The following is a 23,890-nucleotide window of genomic DNA, read 5'->3' on the forward strand; positions in this document are numbered from 1 at the left end:
GTTGGCCCGTAAAGTTAGGATGTACAATTTTTATTTAGAAAGTATGCATTTGCAGGATGTTTAGACTCGGCTAGGAGAACCTTTGTATTAGAGATTTGTTAAGGTTAGCCAATAAACGTGACTGCAGCGAAATGTATAAATGAAAAATTGTACATGATATGAAACTGTTATTTTAATGTTTTAATTTTGTTTCATATTTTTTGAAAGTTCAGAACTGCGTCCGTCTTCCCATCCTTGGGGATTGTGTTGGGAGGGGGTGATAGGCATCCCAGCCATATGGAAAGGGGCGACCACTCGGTCCCCCCGAATGTATGGTGGGGTGCCCGGATCCCCCCGGGAAACCATTTTGGGCGGGGGGCGTGTCTCGGCTGGTATGCCCGAAGCGGCGTAGCCGGGGCGAGCCTTTTCCCGCCCAAGAGGGGTTGTCCTAGACACCTACACCGTTGGCCACGCCCCGTAGGCGTACCAGAGAAGGGTACACGCCCTCCCGAAGAGGAATAAAAGGAGCAACAATCCAAAGAAGCATCCTCTTGTTCCTGTGCTTGGAAGCTGCACCCCCTCGTTGCACGTGAGCCCTCGACGGAACAAGGAGCAATTTTGACCCACCCACCAGCCCCTTATGGCAACGTTAGTAGTGCAATGAAGTTGATTTGCTTTGATAGTATCTTTTTTCCGTTTTTTTATGGTGTGTAATAAAGATGTCAATGTTTGAACTGCAATAAAATGATTTGCTTCATTACATTTTTTCTCATCCAGGTGAGCGGAGTATCACAGTCTAATTAAATGTGTGGCATGTGTAGATAAGGGGAGGAATAGTACAATGTTCATTTTAACCACTTTATCGCTCTCTTCATTAGGTTCAAAAACGTTGTATTTATTTTGGTCGGGCGGTAAGGTCATGATCGGTGAGCAGTAATTTCAAGATCCCTAGAGGAGGGGCACCACCCATTATGGATGGGAGCGCCTGGGGGGAGGCGGCCATTGGCCCCTCACACGGGGAGGCGGCACCCACTAAGTATGGGGTCGCCGAAGGGAAGGCGGTCATAGGCCCCTCCCAGGGGAGGAGGCGGCTCGATGCCCCTTCTAGGAATTTCCCGGGGCCAGGATATCCGCGACGGCGGATATGGTGAACAGTGTGGGGTGGGAGGGGGGTCTACGCTACCTTCTAGACACCTCACACGAGTCCTCGGACGACCATTAAGATGGCGTTGAGTTAAATAAGGGGCCCCCGCTAAGACAAGGGAAATTGGAAGTTGGCACAGAGGTACAGTCCTCTGTGCGCCCGCCCCTCACACCGTGAGGGGGGAGTTTCTGGTATGTAGGGATCTGACACCGGTTACGACCTTGCCGTTGGCCCGTAAAGTTGGGATGTACAATTTTTATTTAGAAAGCATGCATTTGCAGGATGTTTAGACTCGGCTAGGAGAACCTTTGTATTAGAGATTTGTTAAGGTTAGCCAATAAACGTGAATGCAGCGAAATGTATAAATGAAAAATTGTACATGATATGAAACTGTTATTTTAATGTTTTAATTTTGTTTCATATTTTTAATAAATACGGCCAGGAGGGTAACTCCCTCCCGCCTTCCAAAAGTTCAGAACTGCGTCCGTCTTCCCATCCTTGGGGATTGTGTTGGGAGGGGGTGATAGGCATCCCGGCCATATAGTACAGCAATAAAATTGATTGGCTTTGATAGTATCTTTTTCTCCTGGTTTAGTGGTTAATAAAGATGTCAATGTTTGTACTGCAATAAAATTATTTGCTTCATAACATTTTCTTCCCCAGTGGAGCGGAGTATCACAGTCTAATTGAAAGATGTGTTGAATGTTTAGTTAAGAGGATAAATATTGCAATGTAAAGTTTATTTTCTTTCTTCAATAGATATATAAAACGTCGTATTTATTTTTGGTCGGGCGGTAAGGTCATGATCGGTGAGCAGTAATTTCAAGATCCCTAGAGGGGGGGCGCCACCCATTATGGATGGGAGCGCCCGGGGGGAGGCGGCCATTGGCCCCTCACACGGGGAGGCGGCACCCACTAAGTATGGGGTCACCTAAAGGGAAGGCGGTCATAGGCCCCTCCCAGGGGAGGAGGCGGCTGGATGCCCCTCCTACGAATTTCCCGGGGCCAGGACATCCGCGACGGCAGATGTGATAAGCAGTGTGGGGTGGGAGGGGGGTCCACGCTACCTTCTAGACACCTCACACGAGTCCTCGGACGACCATTAAGATGGCGTCGAGTTAAATAAGGGGCCCCCGCTAAGACAAGGGAAATTGGAAGTTGGCACAGAGGTACAGTCCTCTGTGCGCCCGCCCCACACACGTGAGGGGGGAGTTCTGGTATTAGGGATCTCACACCGGTTACGATCTTGCCCTTGGCCCGTAATGTTAGGATGTACAATTTTTATTTAGAAAGTATGCATTTGCAGGATGTTTAGACTCGGCTAGGAGAACCTTTGTATTAGAGATTTGTTAAGGTTAGCCAATAAACGTGTCTGCATCGTAATGTCATAAATGAAAAATTGTACATGATATGAAACTGTTATTTTAATGTTTTAATTTTGTTTCATATTTTAATAAATACGGCCGGGAGGGTAACTCCCTCCCGCCTTCCAAAAGTTCAGAACTGTGTCCGTCTTCCCATCCTTGGGGATTGTGTTGGGAGGGGGTGACAGGCATCCCGGCCATATGAAGACTCTTCATTTATTCAAAAACACCTCTCTAATTTGAAGTTTACCCTATTCATATCATTTTAAACTATACCTTGCTGAAGAATGGATTACTTGAATTCAACAATAGAGTGATCATTTACCTCTATCTTGTTCTTTGTCATTTTCTTTTCCCTATTTCAGTCAATGCATTCCTACAAAAATCTGCATACCAATCATTTTATTTAATTTTTAAGATAACGTATTCTAAAGTTCATAGAACCAGATGTTTATTCTTAAATTGTATTCAACACTTGTTTGATGAAAATTATTCGGAAAGCATGGAGAAAACAGTTAGGTGCTGCTGAGATTTAAACTCAGGATTTCCTGTTTACGAGACAGGCGCTTTAACCACTAAGCCACAGCACCAACGTTAATAGTAAAAAATGCATAAATAATTTATTGTTGATGATGAAAATGTGTTTCCTGCTATAAATTCTTCTTTATATGTATTGTAATCTTAAACATGAAAAGATACTCAATCACTACGCAAGGATTATTATGTTTTAATAAACAGGTACTCTTATAAAACCCAATTTCATTTCTTGAATTCTTTACAATTTTGTTTCATGAAGGTATTAATATTGCTCAAATCTAGGTAGAAATTTCATCTACGTCTTTCTCATAGATATGTAGTTTTTTTCATTTTGCAATAACAGTATTCATTCTATAATCTTGAAAATACTTGGGTTTTTATAAGGTTTAAGATGATCTTTTCAACAGTAAGATGAATCAGACTTTTATATTCTAATTGTATCGGAATAAGACCTAATGAAAATGATTTGTTATATAACAATGAGAAAAGCAAGGCGCTGTTGAGAGTTAAACTCAGGATCTCCTGTTTACTAGACAGGCGCTTTAACCAGCTAAGCCACAGCACCCACTTGAGTCTTAATTTTGAAACACTTTTCTTTATGGTGTTCGAAAGAATATTGCTTTTTCACTTTCATATTCTTTTCTAAGTTCACACATTTCTCTACTCAAACACTTAAGATGAATGAAGACTCTTCATTTATTCAAAAACTCCTCTCTAATTTGAAGTTTACCCTATTCATATCATTTTAAACTATACCTTGCTGAAGAATGGATTAGTTGAATTCAACAATAGAGTGATCATTCACCTCTATCTTGTTCTTTGTCATTTTCTTTTCCCTATTTCGGTCAATGCATTCCTACAAAAATCTTCACAATACCAATCATTTTATTTAATTTTTAAGATAACGTATTCTAAAGTTCATAGAACCAGATGTTTATTCTTAAATTGTATTCAACACTTGTTTGATGACAATTATTCGGAAAGCATGGAGAAAACAGTTAGGTGCTGCTGAGATTTGAACTCAGGATTTCCTGTTTACGAGACAGGCACTTTAACCACTAAGCCACAGCACCAACGTTAATAGTAAAAAATGCATAAATAATTTATTGTTGATGATAAAAATGTGTTTTCTGCTATAAATTCTTCTTTATATGTATTGTAGTCTTAAACACGAAAAGATACTCAATCACTACGCAAGGATTAATATGTTTTAATAAACAGGTACTCTTATAAAACCCAATTTCATTTCTTGAATTCTTTACAATTTTATTAATGAAGGTATTAATATTGCTCAAATCTAGGTAGACATTTCATCTACGTCTTTCTCATAGATATGTAGTTTTTTCATTTTGCAATAACAGTATTCATTCTATATTCTTGAAAATACTTGGGTTTTTATAAGGTTTAAGATGATCTTTTCAAAAGTAAGATGAATCAGACTTTTATATTTTAATTGTATCGGAATAAGACCTAATGAAAATGATTTGTTATATAACAATGAGAAAAGCAAAGCGCTGCTGAGAGTTGAACTCAGGATCTCCTGTTTACTAGACAGGCGCTTCAACCAGCTAAGCCACAGCACTCACCTGATTCTTAATTTTGAAACACTTTTCTTTATGGTGTTCCAGAGAATATTGCTTTTTCACTTTCATATTTTTTTCTAAGTTCACACACTTCTCTACTCAAACACTTAAGATGAATGAAGACTCTTCACTTATTCAAAAACACCTCTCTAATTTGAAGTTTACCCTATTCATATCATTTTAATATATACCTTGCTGAAGAATGGATTAGTTGAATTCAACAATAGAGTGATCATTCACCTCTATCTTGTTCTTTGTCATTTTTTTTTCCCTATTTCAGTCAATGCATTCCTACAAAAATCTTCACAATACCAAGCATTTTATATAATTTTTAAGATAACTTATTCTAAAGTTCATAGAACCAGATGTTTATTCTTAAATTGTATTCAACACTTGTTTGATGAAAATTATTGGGAAAGCATGGAGAAAACAGTTAGGTGCTGCTGAGATTTGAACTCAGGATTTCCTGTTTACGAGCCAGGCGCTTTAACCACTAAGCCACAGCACCAACGTTAATAGTAAAAAATGCATAAATAATTTATTGTTGATGATGAAAATGTGTTTCCTGCTATAAATTCTTTTTTATATGTATTGTAATCTTAAACACGAAAAGATACTCAATCACTACGCACGGATTAATATGTTTTAATAAACAGGTACTCTTATAAAACCCAATTTCATTTCTTGAATTCTTTACAATTTTGTTTCATGAAGGTATTAATATTGCTCAAATCTAGGTAGAAATTTCATCTACTTCTTTCTCATAGATATGTAGTTTTTTTCATTTTGCAATAACAGTATTCATTCTATATTCTTGAAAATAGTTGGGTTTTTATAAGGTTTAAGATGATCTTTTCAACAGTAAGATGAATCATACTTTTATATTCTAATTGTATCGGAATAAGACCTAATGAAAATGATTTGTTATATAACAATGAGAAAAGCAAGGCGCTGTTGAGAGTTGAACTCATGATCTCCTGTTTACTAGACAGGCGGTTTAACCAACTAAGCCACAGCATCCACTTGAGTCTTAATTTTGAAACACTTTTCTTTATGGTGTTCAAGAGAATATTGCTGTTTCACTTTCATATTCTTTTCTAAGTTCACACACTTTTCTACTCAAACACTTAAGATGAATGAAGACTCTTCATGTATTCAAAAACACCTCTCTAATTTGAAGTTTACCCTATTCATATCATTTTAAACTATACCTTGCTGAAGAATGGATTAGTTGAATCAAACAATAGAGTGATCATTCACCTCTATCTTGTTCTTTGTCATTGTCTTTTCCCTATTTCAGTCAATGCATTCCTACAAAAATCTTCACAATACCAAGCATTTTATTTAATTTTTAAGATAACTTATTCTAAAGTTCATAGAACCAGATGTTTATTCTTAAATTTTATTCAACACTAGTTTGATGAAAATTATTCGGAAAGCATGGAGAAAACAGTTAGGTGCTGCTGAGATTTGAACTCATGATTTCCTGTATACGAGACAGGCGCTTTAACCACTAAGCCACAGCACCAACGTTAATAGTAAAAAATGCATAAATAATTTATTGTTGATGATAAAAATGTGTTTTAAGCTATAAATTATTCTTTATATGTATTGCAATCTTAAACAAGAAAAGATACTCAATCACTACGCAAGGATTAGTATGTTTTAATAAACAGGTACTCTTATAAAACCCAATTTCATTTCTTGAATTCTTTACAGATTTTTTTCATGATGGTATTAATATTGCTCAAATCTAGGTAGAAATTTCATCTACTTCTTTCTCATAGATATGTATTTTTTTCATTTTGCAATAACAGTATTCATTCTATAATCTTGAAAATACTTGGGTTTTTATAAGGTTTAGGATGATCTGTTCAACAGTAAGATGAATCAGACTTTTATATTTTAATTGTATCGGAATAAGACCTAATGAAAATGATTTGTTATATAACAATGAGAAAAGCAAGGCACTGCTGAGAGTTGAACTCAGGATCTCCTGTTTACTAGACAGGCACTTTAACCAGCTAAGCCACAGCACCCACTTGATTCTTAATTTTGAAACACTTTTCTTTATGGTGTTCAAGAGAATATTGCTTTTTCACTTTCATATTCTTTTCTAAGTTCACACACTTCTCTACTCAAACACTTAAGATGAATGAAGACTCTTCACTTATTCAAAAACACCTCTCTAATTTGAAGTTAACCCTATTCATATCATTTTAAAATATACCTTGCTAAAGAATGGATTAGTTGAATTCAACAATAGAGTGATCATTCACCTCTATCTTGTTCTTTGTCATTTTCTTTTCCCTATTTCAGACAATGCATTCCTACAAAAATCTTCACAACACCAAGCATTTTATTAAATTTTTAAGATAACTTATTCTAAAGTTCATAGAACCAGATGTTTATTCTTAAATTGTATTCAACATGTGTTTGATGAAAATTATTCGGAAAGCATGGAGAAAACAGTTAGGTGCTGCTGAGATTTTAACTCAGGATTTCCTGTTTACGAGACATGTGCTTTAACCACTAAGCCACAGCACCAACGTTAATAGTAAAAAATGCATAAATAATTTATTGTTGATGATGAAAATGTGTTTTCTGCTATAAATTCTTCTTTATATGTATTGTAATCTTAAACACGAAAAGATACTCAATCACTATGCAAGGATTAATATGTTTTAATAAACAGGTACTCTTATAAAACCCAATTTCATTTCTTGAATTCTTTACAATTTTTTTTCATGTAAGTATTAATATTGCTCAAATCTAGGTAGAAATTTCATTTCTCATAGATATGTAGTTTTTTCATTTTGCAATAACAGTATTCATTCTATAATCTTGAAAATACTTGGGTTTTTATAAGGTTTAAGATGATCTTTTCAACAGTAAGATGAATCAGACTTTTATATTTTAATTGTATCGGAATAAGACCTAATGAAAATGATTTGTTATATAACAATGAGAAAAGCAAGGCACTGCTGAGAGTTGAACTCAGGATCTCCTGTTTACTAGACAAGCACTTTAACCAGCTAAGCCACAGCACCCACTTGATTCTTAATTTTGAAACACTTTTCTTTATGGTGTTCAAGAGAATATTGCTTTTTCACTTTCATATTCTTTTCTAAGTTCACACACTTCTCTACTCAAACACTTAAGATGAATGAAGACTCTTCACTTATTCAAAAACACCTCTCTAATTTGAAGTTAACCCTATTCATATCATTTTAAACTATACCTTGCTGAAGAATGGATTAGTTGAATTCAACAATAGAGCGATCATTCACCTGTATCTTGTTCTTTGTCATTTTCTTTTCCCTTTTTCAATCAAAGCATTCCTACAAAAATCTTCACAATACCAATCATTTTATTTAATTTTTAAGATAACTTATTCTAAAGTTCATAGAACCAGATGTTTACTCTTAAATTGTATTCAACATGTGTTTGATGAAAATTATTCGGAAAGCATGGAGAAAACAGTTAGGTGCTGCTGAGATTTGAACTCAGGATTTCCTATTTATGAGACAGGCGCTTTAACCACTAAGACACAGCACCAACGTTAATAGTAAAAAATGCATAAATAATTTATTGTTGATGATGAAAATGTGTTTTCTGCTATAAATTCTTCTTTATATGTATTGTAATCTTAAACACGAAAAGATACTCAATCACTACGCAAGGATTAATATGTTTTAATAAACAGGTACTCTTATAAAACCCAATTTCATTTCTTGAATTCTTTACAAACCTTTTTTTTCATGAAGGTATTAATATTGCTCAAATCTAGGTAGAAATTTCATCTACTTCTTTCTCATAGATATGTATTTTTTTCATTTTGCAATAACAGTATTCATTCTATAATCTTGAAAATACTTGGGTTTTTATAAGGTTTAAGATGATCTGTTCAACAGTAAGATGAATCAGACTTTTATATTTTAATTGTATCGGGATAAGACCTAATGAAAATGATTTTTTATATAACAATGAGAAAAGCAAGGCACTGCTGAGAGTTGAACTCAGGATCTCCTGTTTACTAGACAGGCACTTCAACCAGCTAAGCCACAGCACCCACTTGATGCTAAATTTTGAAACACTTTTCTTTATGGTGTTCAAAAGAATATTGCTTTTTCACTTTCATATTCTTTTCTAAGTTCTTCTCTACTCAAACACTTAAGATGAATGAAGACTCTTCACTTATTCAAAAAACCTCTCTAATTTGAAGTTTACCCTATTCATATCATTTTAAAATATACCTTGCTAAAGAATGGATTAGTTGAATTCAACAATAGAGTGATCATTCACCTCTATCTTGTTCTTTGTCATTTTCTTTTCCCTATTTCAGTCAATGCATTCCTACAAAAATCTTCACAATACCAAGCATTTTATTTAATTTTTAAGATAACTTATTCTAAAGTTCATAGAACCAGATGTTTATTCTTAAATTGTATTCAACACTTGTTTGATGAAAATTATTCGGAAAGCATGGAGAAAACAGTTAGGTGCTCCTGAGATTTGAACTCAGGATTTCCTGTGTACGAGACAAGCGCTTTAACCACTAAGCCACAGCACCAACGGTAATAGTAAAAAATGCATAAATAATTTACTGTTGATGATAAAAATGTGTTTTCTGCTGTAAATTCTTCTTTATATATATTGTAATCTTAAACACGAAAAGATACTCAATCACTACGCAAGGATTAGTATGTTTTAATAAACAGGTACTCTTATAAAACCCAATTTCATTTCTTGAATTATTTACAGATTTTTTTCATGAAAGTATTAATATTGCTCAAATCTAGGTAAAAATTTCATCTACTTCTTTCTCATAGATATGTATTTTTTTCATTTTGCAATAACAGTATTCATTCTATAATCTTGAAAATACTTGGGTTTTCATAAGGTTTAAGATGATCTTTTCAACAGTAAGATGAATCAGACTTTTATATTCTAATTGTATCGGAATAAGACCTAATGAAAATGATTTGTTATATAACAATGAGAAAAGCAAGGCGCTGGTGAGAGTTGAACTCAGGATCTCCTGTTTACTAGACAGGCGCTTTAACCAGCTAAGCCACAGCATCCACTTGATTCTTAACTTTGAAACACTTTTCTTTATGGTGTTCAAGAGAATATTGCTTTTTCACTTTCATATTCTTTTCTAAGTTTACACACTTCTCTACTCAAACACTTAAGATGAATGAAGACTCTTCACTTATTCAAAAAACCTCTCTAATTTGAAGTTTACCCTATTCATATCATTTTAAATATACCTTGCTGTAGAATGGATTAGTTGAATTCAACAATAGAGTGATCACTCACCTCTATCTTGTTCATTGTCATTTTCTTTTCCCTATTTCAGTCAATGCATTCCTACAAAAATCTTCACAATACCAAGCATTTTATTTAATTTTTAAGATAACTTATTCTAAAGTTCATAGAACCAGATGTTTATTCTTAAATTGTATTCAACATGTGTTTGATGAAAATTATTCGGAAAGCATGGAGAAAACAGTTAGGTGTTGCTGAGATTTGAACTCAGGATTTCCTATTTATGAGACAGGCGCTTCAACCACTAAGCCACAGCACCAACGTTAATAGTGAAAAATGCATAAATAATTTATTGTTGATGATGAAAATGTGTTTTCTGCTATAAATTCTTCTATATATGTATTGTAATCTTAAACACGAAAAGATACTCAATCACTACGCAAGGATTAATATGTTTTAATAAACAGGTACTCTTATAAACCCAATTTCATTTCTTGAATTCTTTACAATTTATTTCATAACGGTATTAATATTGCTCAAATCTAGGTAGAAATTTCATCTACGTCTTTCTCATAGATATGTAGTTTTTTTTATTTTGCAATAACAGTATTCATTCTATAATCTTGAAAATACTTGGGTTTTTATAAGGTTTAAGATGATCTTTTCAACAGTAAGATGAATCAGACTTTTATATTTTAATTGTATCGGAATAAGACCTAATGAAAATGATTTGTTATATAACAATGAGAAAAGCAAGGCGCTGCTGAAAGTTGAACTCAGGATCTCCGGTTTACTAGACAGGCGCTTTAACCAGCTAAGCCACAGCACCCACTTGGTTCTTAACTTTGAAACACTTTTCTTTATGGTGTTCAAGAGAATATTGCTATTTCACTTTCATATTCTTTACTAAGTTCACACACTTCTCTACTCAAACACTTAAGATGAATGAAGACTCTTCACTTATTCAAAAACACCTCTCTAATTTGAAGTTTACCCTATTCATATCATTTTAAAATATACCTTGCTAAAGAATGGATTAGTTGAATTCAACAATAGAGTGATCATTCACCTCTATCTTGTTCTTTGTCATTTTCTTTTCCCTATTTCAGACAATGCATTCCTACAAAAATCTTCACAACACCAAGCATTTTATTACATTTTTAAGATAACTTATTCTAAAGTTCATAGAACCAGATGTTTATTCTTAAATTGTATTTAACACTTGTTTGATGAAAATTATTCGGAAAGCATGGAGAAAACAGTTAGGTGCTGCTGAGATTTTAACTCAGGATTTCCTGTTTACGAGACATACGCTTTAACCACTAAGCCACAGCACCAACGTTAATAGTAAAAAATGCATAAATAATTTATTGTTGATGATGAAAATGTGTTTTCTGCTACATATTCTTCTATATATGTATTGTAATCTTAAACAAGAAAAGATACTCAATCACTACGCAAGGATTAATATGTTTTAATAAACAGGTACTCTTATAAAACCCAATTTCATTTCTTGAATCCTTTACAATTTTTTTCGTAAAGGTATTAATATTGCTCAAATCTAGGTAGAAATTTCTTCTACGTCTTTCTCATAGATATGTAGTTTTTTTCATTTTGCAATAACAGTATTCATTCTATAATCTTGAAAATACTTGGGTTTTTATAAGGTTTAAGATGATCTTTTCAACAGTAAGATGAATCAGACTTTTATATTTTAATTGTATCGGAATAAGACCTAATGAAATTGATTTGTTATATAACAATGAGAAAAGCAAGGTACTGCTTAGAGTTGAACTCAGGATCTCCTGTTTACTAGACAGGCACTTTAACCAGCTAAGCCACAGCACCCACTTGATTCTTAATTTTGAAACACTTTTCTTTATGGTGTTCAAGAGAATATTGCTTTTTCACTTTCATATTCTTTTCTAAGTTAACACACTTCTCTACTCAAACACTTAAGATGAATGAAGACTCTTCATTTATTCAAAAACACCTCTCTAATTTGAAGTTTACCCTATTCATATCATTTTAAACTATACCTTGCTGAAGAATGGATTAGGTGAATTCAACAATAGAGTGATCATTCAACTCTATCTTGTTCTTTGTCATTTTCTTTTCCCTATTTCAGTCAATGCATTCCTACAAAAATCTTCAAAATACCAATCATTTTATTTAATTTTTAAGATAACTTATTCTAAAGTTCATAGAACCAGGTGTTTATTCTTAAATTGTATTCAACATGTGTTTGATGAAAATACCTCGGAAAGCATGGAGAAAACAGTTAGGTGCTGCTGAGAGTTGAACTCAGGATTTCCTGTTTACGAGACAGGCGCTTAAACCACTAAGCCACAGCACCAACGTTCATAGTAAAAAATGCATAAAAAATTTATTGTTGATGATGAAAATGTGTTTTTTGCTATAAATTCTTCTTTATATGTATTGTAATCTTAAACACGAAAAGATACTCAATCACTACGCAAGGATTAATATGTTTTAATAAACAGGTACTCTTATAAAACCCAATTTCATTTCTTGAATTCTTTACAATTTTGTTTCATGAAGGTATTAATATTGCTCAAATCTAGGTAGAAATTTCATCTACGTCTTTCTCATAGATATGTCGTTTTCTTCATTTTGCAATAACAGTATTCATTCTATAATCTTGAAAATACTTGGGTTTTTATAAGGTTTAAGATGATCTTTTCAACAGTAAGATGAATCAGACTTTTATATTCTAATTGTATCGGAATAAGACCTAATGAAAATGATTTGTTATATACAATGAGAAAAGCAAGGCGCTGTTGAGAGTTGAACTCAGGATCTCCTGTTTACTAGACAGGCGCTTTAACCAGCTAAGCCACAGCACCCACTTGAGTCTTAATTTTGAAACACTTTTCTTTATGGTGTTCAAAAGAATATTGCTTTTTCACTTTCATATTCTTTTCTAAGTTCACACACTTCTCTACTCAAACACTTAAGATGAATGAAGACTCTTCACTTATTCAGAAAACCTCTCTAATTTGAAGTTTACCCTATTCATATCATTTTAAATATACCTTGCTGTAGAATGGATTAGTTGAATTCAACAATAGAGTGATCATTCACCTCTATCTTGTTCATTGTCATTTTCTTTTCCCTATTTCAGTCAATGCATTCCTACAAAAATCTTCACAATACCAAGCATTTTATTTAATTTTTAAGATAACTTATTCTAAAGTTCATAGAACCAGATGTTTATTCTTAAATTGTATTCAACACTTGTTTGATGAAAATTATTCGGAAAGCATGAAGAAAACAGTTAGGTGTTGCTGAGATTTGAACTCAGGATTTCCTATTTACGAGACAGGCGCTTTAAACACTAAGCCACAGCACCAACGTTAATAGTAAAAAATGTATAAATAATTTATTGTTGATGATGAAAGTGTGTTTTCTGCTATAAACTCTTCTTTATATGTATTGTAATCTTAAACACGAAAAGATACTCAATCACTACGCAAGGATTAATATGTTTTAATAAACAGGTACTCTTATAAAACCCAATTTCATTTCTTGAATTCTTTACAAACCTTTTTTTTCATGAAGGTATTAATATTGCTCAAATCTAGGTAGAAATTTCATCTACTTCTTTCTCATAGATATGTATTTTTTTCATTTTGCAATAACAGTATTCATTCTATAATCTTGAAAATACTTGGGTTTTTATAAGGTTTAAGATGATCTGTTCAACAGTAAGATGAATCAGACTTTTATATTTAATTGTATCAGGATAAGACCTAATGAAAATGATTTGTTATATAACAATGAGAAAAGCAAGGCACTGCTGAGAGTTGAACTCAGGATCTCCTGTTTACTAGACAGGCACTTTAACCAGCTAAGCCACAGCACCCACTTTATGCTAAATTTTGATACACTTTTCTTTATGGTGTTCAAAAGAATATTGCTTTTTCACTTTCATATTCTTTTCTAAGTTCTTCTCTACTCAAACACTTAAGATGAATGAAGACTCTTCACTTATTCAAAAAACCTCTCTAATTTGAAGTTTACCCTATTCATATCATTTTAAAATATACCTTGCTAAAGAATGGATTAGTTGAATTCAACAATAGAGTGATCATTCACCTCTATCTTGTTCTTTGTCATTTTCTTTTCCCTATTTCAGTCAATGCATTCCTACAAAAATCTTCACAATACCAAGCATTTTATTTAATTTTTAAGATAACTTATTCTAAAGTTCATAGAACCAGGTGTTTATTCTTAAATTGTATTCAACACTTGTTTGATTAAAATTATTCGGAAAGCATGGAGAAAACAGTTAGGTGCTCCTGAGATTTGAACTCAGGATTTCCTATGTACGAGACAGGCGCTTTAACCACTAAGCCACAGCACCAACGGTAATAGTAAAAAATGCATAAATAATTTACTGTTGATGATAAAAATGTGTTTTCTGCTGTAAATTCTTCTTTATATATATTGTAATCTTAAACACGAAAAGATACTCAATCACTACGCAAGGATTAATATGTTTTAATAAACAGGTACTCTTATAAAACCCAATTTCATTTCTTGAATTCTTTACAATTTTTTTCATAACAGTATTAATATTGCTCAAATCTAGGTAGAAATTTCATCTACGTCTTTCTCATAGATATGTAGTTTTTTTCATTTTGCAATAACGGAATAAGACCTAATGAAAATGATTTGTTTTATAACAATGAGAAAAGCAAGGCGCTGCTGAAAGTTGAACTCAGGATCTCCTGTTTACTAGACAGGCGCTTTAACCAGCTAAGCCACAGCACCCACTTGATTCTTAAATTTGAAACACTTTTCTTTATGGTGTTCAAGAGAATATTGTTTTTTCAATTTCATATTCTTTACTAAGTTCACACACTTCTCTACTCAAACACTTAAGATGAATGAAGACTCTTCACTTATTCAAAAACACCTCTCTAATTTGAAGTTTACCCTATTCATATCATTTTAAAATATACCTTGCTAAAGAATGGATTAGTTGAATTCAACAATAGAGTGATCATTCACCTCTATCTTGTTCTAAAGTTGTTCTAAAATATGTTTTAATAAACAGGTACTCTTATAAAACCCAATTTCATTTCTTGAATTCTTTACAATTTTTTTAATGAAGGTATTAATATTGCTCAAATCTAGGTAGAAATTTCATGTACGTCTTTCTCATAGATATGTAGTTTTTTCATTTTGCAATAACAGTATTCATTCTATAATCTTGAAAATACTTGGGTTTTTATAAGGTTTAAGATGATCTTTTCAACAGTAAGATGAATCAGACTTTTATATTTTAATTGTATCGGAATAAGACCTAATGAAATTGATTTGTTATATAACAATGAGAAAAGCAAGGCACTGCTTAGAGTTGAACTCAGGATCTCCTGTTTACTAGACTGGCACTTTAACCAGCTAAGCCACAGCACCCACTTGATTCTTAAATTTGAAACACTTTTCTTTATGGTGTTCAAGAGAATATTGCTTTTTCACTTTCATATTCTTTACTAAGTTCACACACTTCTCTACTCAAACACTTAAGATGAATGAAGACTCTTCACTTATTCAAAAACACCTCTCTAATTTGAAGTTTACCCTATTCATATCATTTTAAAATATACCTTGCTAAAGAATGGATTAGTTGAATTCAACAATAGAGTGATCATTCACCTCTATCTTGTTCTTTGTCATTTTCTTTTCCCTATTTCAGACAATGCATTCCTACAAAAATCTTCACAACACCAAGCATTTTATTAAATTTTTAAGATAACTTATTCTAAAGTTCATAGAACCAGATGTTTATTCTTAAATTGTATTCAACACTTGTTTGATGAAAATTATTCGGAAAGCATGGAGAAAACAGTTAGGTGCTGCTGAGATTTTAACTCAGGATTTCCTGTTTACGAGACATGCACTTTAACCACTAAGCCACAGCACCAACGTTAATAGTAAAAAATGCATAAATAATTTATTGTTGACGATGAAAATGTGTTTTCTGCTATAAATTCTTCTTTATATGTATTGTAATCTTAAACACGAAAAGATACTCAATCACTACGCAAGGATTAATATGTTTTAATAAACAGGTACTCTTATAAAACCCAATTTCATTTCTTGAATTCTTTACAATTTTTTTTCATGAAAGTATTAATATTGCTCAAATCTAGGTAGAAATTTCATCTACGTCTTTCTCATAGATATGTAGTTTTTTTCATTTTGCAATAACAGTATTCATTCTATAATCTTGAAAATACTTGCGTTTTTATAAGGTTTAAGATGATCTTTTCAACAGTAAGATGAATCAGACTTTTATATTTTAATTGTATCGGAATAAGACCTAATGAAAATGATATGTTATATAACAATGACAAAAAAAAAAGGCGCCGCTGAGAGTTGAACTCAGGATCTCCTGTTTACTAGACAGGCGCTTTAACCAGCTAAGCCACAGCACCCACTTGATTCTTAATTTTGAAACACTTTTCTTTATGGTGTTCAAGAGAATATTGCTTTTTCACTTTCATATTCTTTACTAAGTTCACACACTTCTCTACTCAAACACTTAAGATGAATGAAGACTCTTCACTTATTCAAAAACACCTCTCTAATTTGAAGTTTACCCTATTCATATCATTTTAAAATATACCTTGCTAAAGAATGGATTAGTTGAATTCAACAATAGAGTGATCCCGGGAGGGGAATGTCTTACTCATAGGTGACTTCCTAGCATGGTTAAAGGGTTTGTATAGTCATGACCTTTAGTAGGAGTGTGGGGGGTCCGGATAGCCGGTCAACTATCCGGCCTGTGGCGGTAAGGTCATGATTGGTGAGCAGTAATTTCAAGATGCCTAGAGGAGGGGCGCCACCCATTATGGATGGGAGCGCCCGGGGGGAGGCGGCCATTGGCCCCTCACACGGGGAGGCGGCACCCACTAAGTATGGGGTCGCCGAAGGGAAGGCGGTCATAGGCCCCTCCCAGGGGAGGAGGCGGCTCGATGCCCCTCCTAGGAATTTCCCGGGGCCAGGATATCCGCGACGGCGGATATGGTGAACAGTGTGGGGTGGGAGGGGGGTCTACGCTACCTTCTAGACACCTCACACGAGTCCTCGGATGACCATTAAGATGGCGTCGAGTTAAATAAGGGGCCCCCGCTAAGACAAGGGAAATTGGAAGTTGGCACAGAGGTACAGTCCTCTGTGCGCCTGCCCCTCACACCGTGAGGGGGGAGTTTCTGGTATGTAGGGATCTGACACCGGTTACGACCTTGCCGTTGGCCCGTAAAGTTAGGATGTACAATTTTTATTTAGAAAGTATGCATTTGCAGGATGTTTAGACTCGGCTAGGAGAACCTTTGTATTAGAGATTTGTTAAGGTTAGCCAATAAACGTGACTGCAGCGAAATGTATAAATGAAAAATTGTACATGATATGAAACTGTTATTTTAATGTTTTAATTTTGTTTCATATTTTTTGAAAGTTCAGAACTGCGTCCGTCTTCCCATCCTTGGGGATTGTGTTGGGAGGGGGTGATAGGCATCCCAGCCATATGGAAAGGGGCGACCACTCGGTCCCCCCGAATGTATGGTGGGGTGCCCGGATCCCCCCGGGAAACCATTTTGGGCGGGGGGCGTGTCTCGGCTGGTATGCCCGAAGCGGCGTAGCCGGGGCGAGCCTTTTCCCGCCCAAGAGGGGTTGTCCTAGACATCTACACCGTTGGCCACGCCCCGTAGGCGTACCAGAGAAGGGTACACGCCCTCCCGAAGAGGAATAAAAGGAGCAACAATCCAAAGAAGCATCCTCTTGTTCCTGTGCTTGGAAGCTGCACCCCCTCGTTGCACGTGAGCCCTCGACGGAACAAGGAGCAATTTTGACCCACCCACCAGCCCCTTATGGCAACGTTAGTAGTGCAATGAAGTTGATTTGCTTTGATAGTATCTTTTTTCCGTTTTTTATGGTGTGTAATAAAGATGTCAATGTTTGAACTGCAATAAAATGATTTGCTTCATTACATTTTTTCTCATCCAGGTGAGCGGAGTATCACAGTCTAATTAAATGTGTGGCATGTGTAGATAAGGGGAGGAATAGTACAATGTTCATTTTAACCACTTTATCGCTCTCTTCATTAGGTTCAAAAACGTTGTATTTATTTTGGTCGGGCGGTAAGGTCATGATCGGTGAGCAGTAATTTCAAGATCCCTAGAGGAGGGGCACCACCCATTATGGATGGGAGCGCCTGGGGGGAGGCGGCCATTGGCCCCTCACACGGGGAGGCGGCACCCACTAAGTATGGGGTCGCCGAAGGGAAGGCGGTCATAGGCCCCTCCCAGGGGAGGAGGCGGCTCGATGCCCCTTCTAGGAATTTCCCGGGGCCAGGATATCCGCGACGGCGGATATGGTGAACAGTGTGGGGTGGGAGGGGGGTCTACGCTACCTTCTAGACACCTCACACGAGTCCTCGGACGACCATTAAGATGGCGTTGAGTTAAATAAGGGGCCCCCGCTAAGACAAGGGAAATTGGAAGTTGGCACAGAGGTACAGTCCTCTGTGCGCCCGCCCCTCACACCGTGAGGGGGGAGTTTCTGGTATGTAGGGATCTGACACCGGTTACGACCTTGCCGTTGGCCCGTAAAGTTGGGATGTACAATTTTTATTTAGAAAGCATGCATTTGCAGGATGTTTAGACTCGGCTAGGAGAACCTTTGTATTAGAGATTTGTTAAGGTTAGCCAATAAACGTGAATGCAGCGAAATGTATAAATGAAAAATTGTACATGATATGAAACTGTTATTTTAATGTTTTAATTTTGTTTCATATTTTTAATAAATACGGCCAGGAGGGTAACTCCCTCCCGCCTTCCAAAAGTTCAGAACTGCGTCCGTCTTCCCATCCTTGGGGATTGTGTTGGGAGGGGGTGATAGGCATCCCGGCCATATAGTACAGCAATAAAATTGATTGGCTTTGATAGTATCTTTTTCTCCTGGTTTAGTGGTTAATAAAGATGTCAATGTTTGTACTGCAATAAAATGATTTGCTTCATAACATTTTCTTCCCCAGTGGAGCGGAGTATCACAGTCTAATTGAAAGATGTGTTGAATGTTTAGTTAAGAGGATAAATATTGCAATGTAAAGTTTATTTTCTTTCTTCAATAGATATATAAAACGTCGTATTTATTTTTGGTCGGGCGGTAAGGTCATGATCGGTGAGCAGTAATTTCAAGATCCCTAGAGGGGGGGCGCCACCCATTATGGATGGGAGCGCCCGGGGGGAGGCGGCCATTGGCCCCTCACACGGGGAGGCGGCACCCACTAAGTATGGGGTCACCTAAAGGGAAGGCGGTCATAGGCCCCTCCCAGGGGAGGAGGCGGCTGGATGCCCCTCCTACGAATTTCCCGGGGCCAGGACATCCGCGACGGCAGATGTGATAAGCAGTGTGGGGTGGGAGGGGGGTCCACGCTACCTTCTAGACACCTCACACGAGTCCTCGGACGACCATTAAGATGGCGTCGAGTTAAATAAGGGGCCCCCGCTAAGACAAGGGAAATTGGAAGTTGGCACAGAGGTACAGTCCTCTGTGCGCCCGCCCCACACACAGGAGGGGGGAGTTCTGGTATTAGGGATCTCACACCGGTTACGATCTTGCCCTTGGCCCGTAATGTTAGGATGTACAATTTTTATTTAGAAAGTATGCATTTGCAGGATGTTTAGACTCGGCTAGGAGAACCTTTGTATTAGAGATTTGTTAAGGTTAGCCAATAAACGTGTCTGCATCGTAATGTCATAAATGAAAAATTGTACATGATATGAAACTGTTATTTTAATGTTTTAATTTTGTTTCATATTTTAATAAATACGGCCGGGAGGGTAACTCCCTCCCGCCTTCCAAAAGTTCAGAACTGTGTCCGTCTTCCCATCCTTGGGGATTGTGTTGGGAGGGGGTGACAGGCATGCCGGCCGTATGAAGACTCTTCATTTATTCAAAAACACCTCTCTAATTTGAAGTTTACCCTATTCATATCATTTTAAACTATACCTTGCTGAAGAATGGATTACTTGAATTCAACAATAGAGTGATCATTTACCTCTATCTTGTTCTTTGTCATTTTCTTTTCCCTATTTCAGTCAATGCATTCCTACAAAAATCTGCATACCAATCATTTTATTTAATTTTTAAGATAACGTATTCTAAAGTTCATAGAACCAGATGTTTATTCTTAAATTGTATTCAACACTTGTTTGATGAAAATTATTCGGAAAGCATGGAGAAAACAGTTAGGTGCTGCTGAGATTTAAACTCAGGATTTCCTGTTTACGAGACAGGCGCTTTAACCACTAAGCCACAGCACCAACGTTAATAGTAAAAAATGCATAAATAATTTATTGTTGATGATGAAAATGTGTTTCCTGCTATAAATTCTTCTTTATATGTATTGTAATCTTAAACACGAAAAGATACTCAATCACTACGCAAGGATTAATATGTTTTAATAAACAGGTACTCTTATAAAACCCAATTTCATTTCTTGAATTCTTTACAATTTTGTTTCATGAAGGTATTAATATTGCTCAAATCTAGGTAGAAATTTCATCTACGTCTTTCTCATAGATATGTAGTTTTTTTCATTTTGCAATAACAGTATTCATTCTATAATCATGAAAATACTTGGGTTTTTATAAGGTTTAAGATGATCTTTTCAACAGTAAGATGAATCAGACTTTTATATTCTAATTGTATCGGAATAAGACCTAATGAAAATGATTTGTTATATAACAATGAGAAAAGCAAGGCGCTGTTGAGAGTTAAACTCAGGATCTCCTGTTTACTAGACAGGCGCTTTAACCAGCTAAGCCACAGCACCCACTTGAGTCTTAATTTTGAAACACTTTTCTTTATGGTGTTCGAAAGAATATTGCTTTTTCACTTTCATATTCTTTTCTAAGTTCACACATTTCTCTACTCAAACACTTAAGATGAATGAAGACTCTTCATTTATTCAAAAACTCCTCTCTAATTTGAAGTTTACCCTATTCATATCATTTTAAACTATACCTTGCTGAAGAATGGATTAGTTGAATTCAACAATAGAGTGATCATTCACCTCTATCTTGTTCTTTGTCATTTTCTTTTCCCTATTTCGGTCAATGCATTCCTACAAAAATCTTCACAATACCAATCATTTTATTTAATTTTTAAGATAACGTATTCTAAAGTTCATAGAACCAGATGTTTATTCTTAAATTGTATTCAACACTTGTTTGATGACAATTATTCGGAAAGCATGGAGAAAACAGTTAGGTGCTGCTGAGATTTGAACTCAGGATTTCCTGTTTACGAGACAGGCACTTTAACCACTAAGCCACAGCACCAACGTTAATAGTAAAAAATGCATAAATAATTTATTGTTGATGATAAAAATGTGTTTTCTGCTATAAATTCTTCTTTATATGTATTGTAGTCTTAAACACGAAAAGATACTCAATCACTACGCAAGGATTAATATGTTTTAATAAACAGGTACTCTTATAAAACCCAATTTCATTTCTTGAATTCTTTACAATTTTATTAATGAAGGTATTAATATTGCTCAAATCTAGGTAGACATTTCATCTACGTCTTTCTCATAGATATGTAGTTTTTTCATTTTGCAATAACAGTATTCATTCTATATTCTTGAAAATACTTGGGTTTTTATAAGGTTTAAGATGATCTTTTCAAAAGTAAGATGAATCAGACTTTTATATTTTAATTGTATCGGAATAAGACCTAATGAAAATGATTTGTTATATAACAATGAGAAAAGCAAAGCGCTGCTGAGAGTTGAACTCAGGATCTCCTGTTTACTAGACAGGCGCTTCAACCAGCTAAGCCACAGCACTCACCTGATTCTTAATTTTGAAACACTTTTCTTTATGGTGTTCCAGAGAATATTGCTTTTTCACTTTCAAATTTTTTTCTAAGTTCACACACTTCTCTACTCAAACACTTAAGATGAATGAAGACTCTTCACTTATTCAAAAACACCTCTCTAATTTGAAGTTTACCCTATTCATATCATTTTAATATATACCTTGCTGAAGAATGGATTAGTTGAATTCAACAATAGAGTGATCATTCACCTCTATCTTGTTCTTTGTCATTTTTTTTTCCCTATTTCAGTCAATGCATTCCTACAAAAATCTTCACAATACCAAGCATTTTATATAATTTTTAAGATAACTTATTCTAAAGTTCATAGAACCAGATGTTTATTCTTAAATTGTATTCAACACTTGTTTGATGAAAATTATTGGGAAAGCATGGAGAAAACAGTTAGGTGCTGCTGAGATTTGAACTCAGGATTTCCTGTTTACGAGCCAGGCGCTTTAACCACTAAGCCACAGCACCAACGTTAATAGTAAAAAATGCATATATAATTTATTGTTGATGATGAAAATGTGTTTTAAGCTATAAATTATTCTTTATATGTATTGCAATCTTAAACAAGAAAAGATACTCAATCACTACGCAAGGATTAGTATGTTTTAATAAACAGGTACTCTTATAAAACCCAATTTCATTTCTTGAATTCTTTACAGATTTTTTTCATGATGGTATTAATATTGCTCAAATCTAGGTAGAAATTTCATCTACTTCTTTCTCATAGATATGTATTTTTTTCATTTTGCAATAACAGTATTCATTCTATAATCTTGAAAATACTTGGGTTTTTATAAGGTTTAGGATGATCTGTTCAACAGTAAGATGAATCAGACTTTTATATTTTAATTGTATCGGAATAAGACCTAATGAAAATGATTTGTTATATAACAATGAGAAAAGCAAGGCACTGCTGAGAGTTGAACTCAGGATCTCCTGTTTACTAGACAGGCGCTTTAACCAGCTAAGCCACAGCACCCACTTGAGTCTTAATTTTGAAACGCTTTTCTTTATGGTGTTCAAGAGAATATTGCTGTTTCACTTTCATATTCTTTTCTAAGTTCACACACGTCTCTACTCAAACACTTAAGATGAATGAAGACTCTTCATTTAATCAAAAACACCTCTCTAATTTGAAGTTTACCCTATTCATATCATTTTAAACTATACCTTGCTGAAGAATGGATTAGTTGAATTCAACAATAGAGTGATCATTCACCTCTATCTTGTTCTTTGTCATTTTCTTTTCCCTATTTCAGTCAATGCATTCCTACAAAAATCTTCACAATACCAATCATTTTATTTCATTTTTAAGATAACGTGTTCTAAAGTTCATAGAACCAGATGTTTATTCTTAAATTGTATTCAACACTTGTTTGATGAAAATTATTTGGAAAGCATGGAGAAAACAGTTAGGTGCTGCTGAGATTCGAACTCAGGATTTCCTGTATACGAGACAGGCACTTTAACCACTAAGCCACAGCACCAACGTTAATAGTAAAAAATGCATAAATAATTTATTGTTGATGATGAAAATGTGTTTCCTGCTATAAATTCTTCTTTATATGTATTGTAATCTTAAACACGAAAAGATACTCAATCACTACGCAAGGATTAATATGTTTTAATAAACAGGTACTCTTATAAAACCCAATTTCATTTCTTGAATTCTTTACAATTTTGTTTCATGAAGGTATTAATATTGCTCAAATCTAGGTAGAAATTTCATCTACGTCTTTCTCATAGATATGTAGTTTTTTTCATTTTGCAATAACAGTATTCATTCTATAATCTTGAAAATACTTGTGTTTTTATAAGGTTTAAGATGATCTTTTCAACAATAAGATGAATCAGACTTTTATATTTTAATTGTATCGGAATAAGACCTAATGAAAATGATTTGTTATATAACAATGAGAAAAGCAAGGCGCTGCTGAGAGTTGAACTCAGGATCTCCTGTTTACTAGACAGGAGCTTTAACCAGCTAAGCCACAGCACCCACTTGAGTCTTAAATTTGAAACACTTTTCTTTATGGTGTTCAAGAGAATATTGCTTTTTCACTTTCATATTCTTTTCTAAGTTC

The 23,890-nt window shown here is 34.7% G+C and overlaps 14 non-coding genes across 14 annotated transcripts; all 14 read right to left on the reverse strand.

Annotated features, from left to right (window-relative positions):
* Positions 1-3,004: 3,004 nt before the first annotated feature.
* On the reverse strand, positions 3,005-3,077 carry TRNAT-CGU (transfer RNA threonine (anticodon CGU)). The gene has a single exon. It is a non-coding gene; the product is annotated as a tRNA-Thr (tRNA).
* Positions 3,078-4,024: 947 nt separating this feature from the next.
* On the reverse strand, positions 4,025-4,097 carry TRNAT-CGU (transfer RNA threonine (anticodon CGU)). The gene has a single exon. It is a non-coding gene; the product is annotated as a tRNA-Thr (tRNA).
* A 945-nt stretch (positions 4,098-5,042) lies between these two features.
* On the reverse strand, positions 5,043-5,115 carry TRNAT-CGU (transfer RNA threonine (anticodon CGU)). Its single transcript has one exon. It is a non-coding gene; the product is annotated as a tRNA-Thr (tRNA).
* Positions 5,116-6,572: 1,457 nt separating this feature from the next.
* TRNAT-AGU (transfer RNA threonine (anticodon AGU)) lies at positions 6,573-6,646 on the reverse strand. The gene has a single exon. It is a non-coding gene; the product is annotated as a tRNA-Thr (tRNA).
* A 5,515-nt stretch (positions 6,647-12,161) lies between these two features.
* Positions 12,162-12,234, reverse strand: TRNAT-CGU (transfer RNA threonine (anticodon CGU)). The gene has a single exon. It is a non-coding gene; the product is annotated as a tRNA-Thr (tRNA).
* Positions 12,235-12,671: 437 nt separating this feature from the next.
* TRNAT-AGU (transfer RNA threonine (anticodon AGU)) lies at positions 12,672-12,745 on the reverse strand. Its single transcript has one exon. It is a non-coding gene; the product is annotated as a tRNA-Thr (tRNA).
* A 945-nt stretch (positions 12,746-13,690) lies between these two features.
* On the reverse strand, positions 13,691-13,764 carry TRNAT-AGU (transfer RNA threonine (anticodon AGU)). Its single transcript has one exon. It is a non-coding gene; the product is annotated as a tRNA-Thr (tRNA).
* A 2,507-nt stretch (positions 13,765-16,271) lies between these two features.
* Positions 16,272-16,345, reverse strand: TRNAT-AGU (transfer RNA threonine (anticodon AGU)). Its single transcript has one exon. It is a non-coding gene; the product is annotated as a tRNA-Thr (tRNA).
* Positions 16,346-20,163: 3,818 nt separating this feature from the next.
* On the reverse strand, positions 20,164-20,236 carry TRNAT-CGU (transfer RNA threonine (anticodon CGU)). The gene has a single exon. It is a non-coding gene; the product is annotated as a tRNA-Thr (tRNA).
* Positions 20,237-21,183: 947 nt separating this feature from the next.
* TRNAT-CGU (transfer RNA threonine (anticodon CGU)) lies at positions 21,184-21,256 on the reverse strand. The gene has a single exon. It is a non-coding gene; the product is annotated as a tRNA-Thr (tRNA).
* Positions 21,257-22,201: 945 nt separating this feature from the next.
* TRNAT-CGU (transfer RNA threonine (anticodon CGU)) lies at positions 22,202-22,274 on the reverse strand. Its single transcript has one exon. It is a non-coding gene; the product is annotated as a tRNA-Thr (tRNA).
* Positions 22,275-22,711: 437 nt separating this feature from the next.
* TRNAT-AGU (transfer RNA threonine (anticodon AGU)) lies at positions 22,712-22,785 on the reverse strand. The gene has a single exon. It is a non-coding gene; the product is annotated as a tRNA-Thr (tRNA).
* Positions 22,786-23,220: 435 nt separating this feature from the next.
* Positions 23,221-23,293, reverse strand: TRNAT-CGU (transfer RNA threonine (anticodon CGU)). Its single transcript has one exon. It is a non-coding gene; the product is annotated as a tRNA-Thr (tRNA).
* A 438-nt stretch (positions 23,294-23,731) lies between these two features.
* Positions 23,732-23,805, reverse strand: TRNAT-AGU (transfer RNA threonine (anticodon AGU)). Its single transcript has one exon. It is a non-coding gene; the product is annotated as a tRNA-Thr (tRNA).
* Between the last annotated feature and the right edge of the window lie 85 nt (positions 23,806-23,890).

Source organism: Lissotriton vulgaris, chromosome 12, assembly GCF_964263255.1.
Source record: "Lissotriton vulgaris chromosome 12, aLisVul1.2, whole genome shotgun sequence".
Lineage (NCBI taxonomy): Eukaryota > Metazoa > Chordata > Amphibia > Caudata > Salamandridae > Lissotriton > Lissotriton vulgaris.